This window comes from Petaurus breviceps, unplaced genomic scaffold (assembly GCF_028583685.1).
Source record: "Petaurus breviceps papuanus isolate PSGF00001 unplaced genomic scaffold, PetGlider_PUasm1.0 91041, whole genome shotgun sequence".
Taxonomy (NCBI): domain Eukaryota; kingdom Metazoa; phylum Chordata; class Mammalia; order Diprotodontia; family Petauridae; genus Petaurus; species Petaurus breviceps.
In genome coordinates, this window is record NW_027187400.1 from 17361039 (window position 1) to 17369854 (window position 8816).

Below are 8816 nucleotides of genomic sequence, written 5' to 3' on the forward strand. Positions count from 1 at the left end.
AAGAAAGAAAGAAAGAAAGAAAGAAAGAAAGAAAGAAAGAAAGAAAGGAAGGAAGGAAGGAAGGAAGGAAGGAAGGAAGGAAGGAAGGAAGGAAGGAAGAAAGAAAGAAGGAAAGAAAGAAAGAAAGAAAGAAAGAAAGAAAGAAAGAAAGAAAGAAAGAAAGAAAGAAAGAAAGAAAGAAAGAAAGAAAGAAAGAAAGAAAGAAAGAAAGAAAGAAAGAAAGATGAGAGGTGTAATATTCCTGAGGGGTAGGAACCAGATATAAAAAGCAGAGGTCATATTTTCACAATTGGCCAACATTCTGTTTCATTTCTTAGACTACATTGAGCCCAGGAATCAAAGGAAAAGCCGCATGTGAGAAGAAACACCACATTGTGGGCAGGGAAAGCTGCCATCACCTGGTGGGTTCAGACTGAGGCTGGCTCAGGTGTTTGTGGGCTTTTATCACCACCTTGTGGCCAATGCAGATATTACAACAGGCTCGTTTAAACTCTCTAGGTGACAGCTTCTCCCTGTATTGATTCAAAGAGCCTCTGCTGAGTCAGTTACACTAGAATGCTGATGAATAGGGCTGAGAGTCCTGAAATACTGTGGGTATAAGGGTATGTGCTTTGTATAGAAGACAGTGAGACTAAACTTCTAGGATGAGAAACCTCTATTTCCTCATTCTTCACCGCCCCCCCCCACCCCGCAAGCAGAGTCAGAGCCCAGGAGCAGGGCCAGGAGGGGCAGCAGAGAGCAGAGTCAGAGCCCCAGAGACCAAAAATCAAGGACTCCCTATTTCCAAGAGGATAAAATCTGATTACAGTGATCTGACATTTAAAGCATGCCACTAATCTCCAAACTACTTTTTCTAGTCTTATTTCATGCTATTTACCTCTACACACTCTGTTTTCTGGCCAGACTAGCTTGCTAGCCTTTCTTTGATCTCCTTCACTTACCCACCTTCATGCATTTGCTCAAGCCGTCACCCCCACTTAGAACGCCCTCCCTCTACATCTCTGCCTTTGGGATCCTTTCCTTTCAAAGTCCCGATTCAAGTGGCCTCCTCTATGAAGTCCTCCCTGTCCCTGAGGTGAAAGTGCTCCTCTCCTCAGATTTTCTGAGATCCCTTCATCTACATCTCTCCTTTACCTCATCAAACTCTACCATTTATTCTACTTACTTATGCACACATCTATCCCTCCCAATAGACCATAAACTCTTTGGTCACAAAGACTATATCTGTTTCACCTTTATATCTCCCAGGCCTTGCCAAGTGCCTTGTATATGTTAAGTGCCTAACAAATGATTCTTGAACTCAAGAAAAATAAAAAAGATAGATAAGAGTTATATCTGGTTATTTTCCCTAGGAAGCCTTAAGTCAGTAAGGCAGGAGATCAGACTGCCAAAATCTACCACACACTATAGCAACATCACCTCTCTAGGGTCCAGAAATAAAGGGAAGAGACAGCAGCAGATGCCTTGATTCCCACTGGATTGTGAGCTCTTTTAATCTCCTTGAGCCTCAGGACTAATGTGATGACAGGGCATATTGATACCAATAACCCTTCCCCCTGGCAGTAAGTCAGGTTCTCACATCTGCTATGCAGACTGAGATGACATTTTTATTTTCAAGTTGACACTGACAAGATAAATGAACATATGGCTGGGGCACAATTAGGGATGGAAGTGGCTGTTAGAATATGAAAAGGGGGCAAAGATGATGGGGGAAATGGGCATTTATTAGGCACCTACTGTGTGCAAGGCAATCTGTTGAGTGATGGGGATATAACAAAATATAACAACTTACTCTCAAAAAAATGGGTCGAGGCTGCAGAGTACAGCTGGCTACATTGCCCTCAAGGGCTGTAAAGTCCTTATCACAGTGCCTGGCACACAGTAGGCACTATATAAATGCTAGCTACAATGATGGTGAAGATGATTCTTCTACTGCTATCAACTCAAATACTCATCCCAGTGTGGTCCCTCACCAGATTTCTCACCAGTCATTACTGCCCTAATATCAATTCAGATGTTTTAGTCACATCTGATTCTTCATGACCCCATTTGAGGTTTTCTTAGCAAAGATACTGGAGTGGTTTGCCATTTCCTTCTCCAGTTAATTTCAAAGATGAGGAAACTGAGGCAGACAGGGTGAAATGACTTGTCCAGAATCACTCAGCTAATACAAGTCTGATGATACATTTGAACTTGGAAAGGTGCGTCTTCCTGAGTCCAGCCCCAGCACTCTATGCATGCCACCTAGGATATTTCTTGAATAATAATATCTAGCTAGCATTTATATAGTACTTTAAACTTTATGTAATACTTTAAAGTTCTAGCACATCAAAGTTATAGTACTTTAAAGTTAAAAGTTAATAATATTAAAGTATTTTAAAATCATAGTAAAATATTATAAAGTACTTTATGGTAAGCACTTTATAAATATTATTTCATCTGATCCTCCTCAACACCCCTGAGGGGCAGGTGCTATCATAATCCCCCTTTTCCAGATGAAGAAAGTGAGACAAACAGAGGTTACATAACTTGCCCAAGGTCACACAACTAGAGGTTAAATTTGAACTCAGGTCTTGTTATTCTATTCACTGTAAGAGGTGGCATTTAGGCTGACCCTTCAAGGAAGCTAAGGATTCCAAAGGTAGAGATGATGAGTGAATGCATTCTATAGATATATCCTGGCTGAGGGATAGGGAGGAATTCTGTCACCTTCCTCCCAACTTTGTCTCGGAAGGCAAGACTTTCAGCTTAAAAGCAATCACCAATGTTGGCTCCAGAGGACAGATAATGAAACTGATTTTTCCCCTCTTAGTAGAGGGGTGGGAATTGTGGGTGTGAAGGGTTACATATTCTAGAAGTGTTCAATGTTTTTCCTTTGTGAAAAGAAAAGAGAAGGAAAAAACTCTCAGCCAAGACAGTGCCATGTTTGAACACATTTCAGCTGAAGGGAAAGAAGAAAGAAATTCAAATTGTGGCCTCTGGAGATTTGGGCTGCAAAATAGGTCATTTGCCCCAGGCTGCAAAGAGCAGGGCTCCCACACTGCCTCGGGCTTGGTAGAAGCCCAGGAATGAGCTCATCCTTTTCTTTGGACACTTCACAAGGCAGACACTTGGCCCAGTGCCAATAACTAATGGGCTCACCAACACCAAAGAGTCAGAGCTGCAAAATCTGTCCAGCCAGCAGGCAGATTGAAACACGGCAGACACCTATGGGCTCTCTGAGTTTCTTTGTGTACATACCATAAGAAACCTGGGCTACTGCAGTAGCCAGGCTAATCTATATTGGTGTATGATCGGTTCCATTTGGGGATTTTTTTCCCCCTTTAATCATACCTACAGGCAAAGAGTCGCTGTAGTCAGTTAAAAACCATGCTAGCCAGATAGTGAATTTTAGCCAGGTTTTCATGAAATATTGCCTAGAATTATTTAAGAAAAAAGAAAAATCTCACTCTCATCCCACATCTGGTCTTTCCTCTCTCAGGCCAAATGATCCCTAACATTCCATAAAGAAAAAAAACAAGAAGATTGTGGTCACGTAGTTCATTTAACATAGAGAAAAATAAGAACACAAAAAGGTTACAGCTGTCCTAGTTGGGACTCCACCCCCAGCTGCGGCCCCAGACTTCTTCTGATGAGCCCTCTCAGCTTTTCATTCCCCCAGGACTAGCACAGGTAATCAGATGGAGGGGATGTGTGTCTGGCAGCCAGGCTTTGGGTTAGTTGTATCAAGGGGCAATAGAGGAAGACCAGGAGGCGAAGCCGTCTCCCACCCTCCTCTTCTCAGTCACCTGACAAAAGTCACACTAGCTGCCAAGTTTTTGCCTTCTGTGGTGCATCAGTCGCTTAAGTCTGGCATTTATATGAGTCTATCATTCTAGGCCATCTCTGAAGCTAATAGTCTTGCCAGGTTTTTGTAGCTGGCAGATAGAAACTCAGGCAGCCCTTCCACTCCCTTATATCTGGTGTGGCAGAAGGGAAATCTCCCTCCAGGGCAAAGAAAAGAAAATCACCCCTGGATACCAGTCTCCAGGTCTGGTTTCCCTCCCTCCTCCTTTCTCAAGAAGTATGTGTCATCAAGTACCTATAAGTGCTTCCTACTTGCTAGGCACTGTACTAAGCAAGAAATGCAAAAACAATCCCTGCCCTCAGGTAACACAATCTAATGAGGGGGGCGGGGAGGCAACAGGTAAAGAACTATGTACAAAATGTGAAATAGGATAAATTGTGGGTAGTCTCAGAGGAAAGGCATTAGAATTAAGGGGGATCAGAAAGGCAAAAGGTGGGATTTGGGTTGAGACTTGAAGGAAGACAGGAAGTGAAAATGAGGAAAGAGGGAGTTCCAGACATGGAAGACAGTTGGTGAAAATGCTAAAATAAATAAATAAAGATAAAATTTAAAAAATTAAAAATTAAAAAGAAAATGCCTGGCATCAGGAGGTGGAGAGCAGGGGCAGCTAGGTGGTACAGTGGATAAAGGACCAGCCCTGGAGTCAGGAGCACCTGAGTTCAAATCTGTCCTCAAATACTAGCTGTGGGACCTTGGGCAAATCACTTAACCTCAATTGCCTCAGAGAAGAAGATGGAGAGCTGTGTCAAGGAGGTCATTGTCACTGGATCACAGAAACAAAGGCAAGTGTATGTTAGAAGGAAAGAAAGTATAAGAGGCAAAGAACGTCTAGGTAAAAAGACTGGAAAGATAGGAAGGGGCCAGTTTGTGAAGAGTTTTAAAGGTCCAACAGAAGATTTTGCTTTTTATCTTGAAGGATTAGAAGACAGCTCTGGCAGCTAGGGGTTAGAGAAAGAGTGGATAGGACAGTGGATAGAGTGCTAACCCTGGAGTCAGGAGGACATGAGTTCAAATCCAGCCTCAGTCACTTACTATGTGTGACCCTGGCCAAGTCACTCCATGCTGTTTGCCTCCATTTCCTCATCTGTAAAATGAGCTGGAGAAGGAAATTGCAAGCTGCTCCAGTCTCTACCAAGGAAACCTCCAATGGGGTTGCAAAGAGCTGTGAATGTGAAATGACCCAACAACAAAAATAGACAGCTCTATGAATCAGCTTCTTGCCAGTTGGAATTGGGCTAGCAAGGAGGAAGAGGGAGAACAAACATTTATTAGGCACTTACCATATACTGGGCACTGTGCTAAGCGCTTTACAAATATTGTCTCATTTGAACAGTCCAAATGTTTCTCAGTGAAAAGAAATTCTTTGTCATCCTTCTCTCTGTTCCCCAAATTACCGTAGCCCTGGATTAAGTCATAATTTGAGAGAAGTAAGAAGCCCTGCCTGGGACAGAGGGCTCAGCATATGCCCTAGTTACAAAGAAATGCTTCCCGTGGAAAGGGGGAAGGTAGGGAACGAAGCTGACAACTATATGAACCTCTGTATGATTTGAGTTAGTGACATTTACATTTACATCCTGGGACCTCCATCAGACTTTTTTTTTTTAATAAATTAACATATTTTTAGTTTTTAACATTCACTGCCATAAGTTTTAAATTTTCTCTACCTCTCTTCCCAAGACAGTGTGCAATCCTTTATAGGCTCTACATATACATTCTTACTGAACATATTTTCACATTGGTCATGTTGTATAGAAGAATTAGGATAAATGGAAGGAAACTTGAGAAAGGAAAAACACAACACAACAAAAAAAGAGCAAATAGTCTACTTCAAACTGCATTCAGACTCCATAGTTCTTTCTCTGGATGTTGTAGCAGCAAGCACCCCAAGCGGTCCTCAGGGTTTGCTGCCACCACAGGTTCTTGGATCTGCTTTGATAAAGGAAAGCAACTCAAAATGGGTTAACAAGCTTACTTTAATCAGTCAAACATGTATCATTTACCTAGTTCAGGGGAAAGAGGTCAGCACCCCGAACTTCAGAATATACAGACAGAATTATCAAGACAGAAACAGATCAAGTAGACAGCTTTTCAAACTGTCCAGCCATTACATCCATACCCAATCAACATCTGGGCTTTTCAAAGCCTGGGGGCTCTGGACAACGGCTTCCTAGAATCCAGATCAAATCACAGAACACTTCTCAAAGTGAGCCCCAAAACAAAGCTACACATCAGGGCTTATATAGCCTTCTCCTGGCTCAGAGAATGTAACAACCTTATTGACTCACTGGCCAATCAAGAAGTATCTACTGAAAAACAAGCCTCCTACCTCAGGCTCCAGGTGCACTTTAGCCTAGGGGCAGGGAAGATCTTTAAATTTACATTCCCATTACAGATGTGGATGGCATTTTCCATCATGAGTCTTTTGGAATTATTTTAGATCCTTGCATTACTGAGAAGAGCAAAGTCTATCAAGGTCAGTTTTTGAACAATGTGGCTGTTTCTGTGAACAATGTTTTCCTGGTTCTGCTCACTTCACTCAGCATCCATTCATATAAGTCTTTCTAGGTTTTTCTGAAGTCAGCCCATGAGACTTTCAGTATCACCTCAGAATAAGATAATTGTTGCCAGGGATAGAGTGCTAGACCTGGAGTCTAGAAGACCTGAGTTCAGATTTTACCTCAGACCCTTACTAGCTAGCTATATAACCTTGGGCAAGTCACTAACTTCTGTCTGCCTCAGTTCCTTCCTCTGTAAATTGAAAATAATAATAGCACCTACCATAAAATGAAATAATATTTGTAAATTACTTTGGAAGCCTTAAGACACTATTATGAATGTTAACTACAATAGCGATAATAATTAGCTGGCTAGGGGTGGCTAGGTGGTGCAGTGAATAGAGCACTGGCCCTGGAGTCAGGAGGACCTGAGTTCAAATCCACCTCAGACACTTAACACTTACTAGCTGTGTGACCTTGGGCAAGTCACTTAACCCCAATTGTGCTGCCTTCCTCCTCCAAAAAAGGAAAAAAAATAGCTGGTTATCTATCATGCCTGAAACACTCTCCCTCCTTCTCTCCACACCCTGGCTTCTTTCAAGTCCAAGTTAAAATCTCACCTTCCACAGGAAATCCCTTCCCCATCCCCTTAATTCCAATGCCTCCCCTCTGTTGAGTAATTCCTATTTGTCCTGTATATGGCTTACTTTGTATGTATGTATTTGCCTGATGTCTTTTCCTGTAACTCTTTGAGGGTGGGGATTGGTTTTTGCCTTTATTTGTATCTTCAGCACTTAGTATGATGACTGGCACATAAGGAATACTTAATTAATGTTTATTGACTGCCTGACTGTTTCTGTCTCCATTTCTCTGTAGAATACATCCTTTTCAGATCCTAGATAAATAAGTATTGGAGAAAAATCAAGTTATGACCTTGTCAGCTTCAAAAGGTTGGAAGAGTAATGGAAGGCCTAAACTATCGGGATCTAATACTGAGTCAAGGAGCCACAGCAACCAAGACGAGTGAGAAGCCTGACCCAGTCCAGGAAAGGATCTGTCTGGCAACGAAGACATTGTATTCTGGGCTTTTTTCTTTTTTTAATTAATTTATTTTAAACTTAAATACAAAAAAAAAAAACTTAAATGCACAGTAACAAAAGAAACATTATAAACTTAAATATTAAAACAAATACAAAATAAGAAAAGAAAAAAAAGCATTGTCATGTGCACAGTAGAACATAAGAAAGGATTCAAAATGTCCAGCAATAAATTTCCATTTCAAGAAAGCCTATATAGGGGTGGCTGGGTGGCACAGTAAATAGAGCATTGGCCCTGGAGTCAGGAGGACCTGAGTTCAAATCCATCCTCAGACACTTAATACTTACTAGCTGTGTGACCTTAGGCAAGTCACTTAACCCCAATTGCCCTCCAAAAAGCAACAACAAAAAAAGCCTATAATAATAAATACTATGCATTGTTTTCAGAGCTGTCCACCTTTGCTTCCATATAAGTTTTCTTTTGTTCTCTGCTGTGAACTACTTTCCCCCCTTGCTTCCCCTCTCCCACTGTATTATGAAAAGTAAATGAGCACCCTGTCTATGAGCACAGAAGTGAGCTTGGGGGTGAGAGAATTCATTATTTCCTTCTTATATTAATAAGCAATTACTAAGAGGGAAGGGGGGAGAAACCAAGTTTGTTCGGGTTTTGTTACCTTCCTATTTCCTCATTTTCTACTAGGTCAAATCAGCCTCTGAAGAAGAGGGCTTAAAGATGAGACTGGATTTAACATTCTCCTCAGTCTGGTTCAGACCCCACCCAACTGGTCGAAGCTTGCTTCCTTTTGATTAAAGAGTAAAAAGAATCTAATCCAGATGAATTCCCACCCACTGTGTTCCCTGGGGGCACAGGGAGGATGGATCCTTTATCTAGATTGTCCAAGGCTGGGAGTTGGTGAGGGAGCAAGAATGACGTAATCAAAGTAATATTCCACTAGCTCCTTATCAGAATAAGTCAGCCTCTCATTCATTCTGTCATTAATTGTTAACCAATCAGAGTTGATTGCCACCTGTCTGGAACACTCACTCTTCCAAGGGCATATAAACAGCAAGAGGCCTCTAGGGGGGGTGGTCTTTTGTTTATGAGAGAAAGCTAAATGACCATACTTTTATTAATCATTTGCTAGCCATAATTAATAAAATGATTAATTACCCAGAAATTATGTCTCTCTGAATCTTTCATGGTTACAGGAAGCTGAGAGGAGAAAGTGGGGGACGGTGAATACTTCCTCCAAACTGATATAAGTTTGAACCTGTTGTTTAGAGCACAGCTTCTGAAACTTTTTCCACTCATGACCCCTTTTTGCCCAGAAATTTTTACTCGACCCCTGGTATAAAGGTATATAAAATAGTTATACAAATCAAACGTTCACTGATAATAAATCATAAAGAAATTTATTTTTAAAATTCTTTGGTATG